At 35.6% G+C, this 2,093-nt stretch overlaps 1 non-coding gene across 1 annotated transcript; it reads left to right on the top strand.

The window, feature by feature from the left end:
• Nucleotides 1-1,396: 1,396 nt before the first annotated feature.
• Nucleotides 1,397-1,503, top strand: LOC125727343 (U6 spliceosomal RNA). Its single transcript, XR_007388705.1, has one exon. It is a non-coding gene; the product is annotated as a U6 spliceosomal RNA (small nuclear RNA).
• The last annotated feature ends 590 nt before the right edge of the window (nucleotides 1,504-2,093 follow it).

Genomic DNA, 2,093 nt, shown 5'->3' with positions numbered 1-2,093 from the left:
CTGGAGAATTGTAAAAACCCTAACCCTAATCCTAGCCCTAACCCTAACCGGAGAGTTGTAAAATTTTATCTAATGAAAATTCTTAAAATTGACTCTAATCTGCATTTTAAATTGGAAACTCACACTTGAACTTTGACCTTTTTCCATCGTTCAGTTCATGAAGATATTCTGAGACAGATCATTTTTGACAAGTACATGCTAAAGAAAGTGTGTAATTTAGTTCTTGAATCAAAAACTTTTGATCCAGGAAAGATTACCAGAGAAGTGTGATTTTTTTTCTCCAATGACAATGCTTGAAATTGACTCTAATCTGCATTTTAAATTGGAAACTCCCACTTGGACTTTGACCTTTTTCCATCGTTCAGTTCATGAAGATATTCTGAGACAGATCATTTTTGACAAGTACATTCTAAAGAAAGTCTGTAATTTATTCCTTGAATCAAAAACTTTTGATCCAGGAAAGATTAGCAGAGAAGTGTGATTTTTTTTCTCCAATGACAATGCTTGAAATTGACTCTTATCTGCATATTAAATTGGAAACTCCCACTTTGACTTTGACCCTCTTTCATCATTCAGTTGACTAAAATATCATGCAGAATTTTTTTTGACACTTAAATGCTAAAGGAAGCGAGGATTTAATCCTTGAATCAAAAGAATTAGGTCCAGAAAAGATTACTGGAGAATTGTAAAAACCCTAACCCTAATCCTAACCCTAACCCTAACCTGAGAGTTGTAAAATTTTATCTAATAAAAATGCTTGAAATTGACTCTAATCTGCATTTTAAATTGGAAACTCCCACTTTGACTTTGACCCTCTTTCATCATACAGTTGACTAAAATATCATGCAGAATTTTTTTTGACGCTTAAATGCTAAAGAAAGCGAGGAATTGAATCGTTGAATCAAAAGAATTAGGTCCAGAAAAGATTACTGGAGAATTGTAAAAACCCTAACCCTAATCCTAGCCCTAACCCTAACCGGAGAGTTGTAAAATTTTATCTAATGAAAATTCTTAAAATTGACTTTAAGGGAAGCGTGGAATTTTGTCCTTGAATCAAAAAAAATTCATCCTGAAAAGATTACCCAAGAATTGTAAATTTTTCTCTCCAATGAACATGCTTGAAATTGAGTCTCATCTGCATCTTAAAATGGACACATCCTCTTGTACTTTCACCTTGTTTCATTTTTCATTTGACAAAGTCATTCTGAGGCAGAAAATTTTTGACACCTAATTGTTCAGGTACATTTGAGAGAAATATTTCGCAGCACGTCAGCTGTCTTCATATTTATGTTCTGGCAGAATATAGGGCCAGGGCATAGGCATTGCTTTGCCACCGACATGAGGAAAGCTCATACCGCTTCCACACCTATATATTCTTTCATCTGTTGGTAAATCTGTGCTTGCTATGGCAACACATATACTAAAATTGGAACGATACAGAGAAGATTAGCATGGCCCCTGCGCAAGGATGACACGCAAATTCGTGAAGCGTTCCATATTTTGCTTGGTTTCCCTGGTTCCTAACTTAATCAAACTGCATGCAATGATAGAGTCTAGTCAAGTGGCTTTTATTGTCATTTTGACCATATACAGTGATACAATACACAGTGGAATGAGACAGCATTCCTCCAGGACCATGGTACTATGTATAACACTACATCGACACAGGACTACATAAAGAGCAAGTGTGCAAAAACAGTGTGACACAAGACAGTGCAATAGAAGAAATAGAAGTGATGATAGGAGGTAAGACAGGCTAAGTGTGAAGTGCAACAGTGCAATTGGTTGTGCAAAACGTTATTGAGGTATTGGACACCATGTGGAATATTCCTAAATGAAACTATTGCAATACTTCTCAAGGAATGGACGTTAGGAGGAAACCTGTTCAGTATAGATGATTGGAATAATCAGAAAAATATAAAGCAGCATGAAATTCTTTCACTGGAAAAGACTGAGCCTGGTACAAGCATCTTATGGTTATATGTGAAGATGAGGAAAATATCAGATGGCTATGCTGACTCAAATGTTATTTGTACCACAGTTCTGTATTTAGGTCTTTGAATCTAAAGTATCTGATACAGAACAGATGACCG

This window comes from Brienomyrus brachyistius, unplaced genomic scaffold (assembly GCF_023856365.1).
Source record: "Brienomyrus brachyistius isolate T26 unplaced genomic scaffold, BBRACH_0.4 scaffold94, whole genome shotgun sequence".
Taxonomy (NCBI): Eukaryota; Metazoa; Chordata; class Actinopteri; order Osteoglossiformes; family Mormyridae; genus Brienomyrus; species Brienomyrus brachyistius.
The sequence above is the reverse complement of the archived record's forward strand: the minus strand, read 5'-3'. Positions and strand labels throughout refer to the sequence as shown.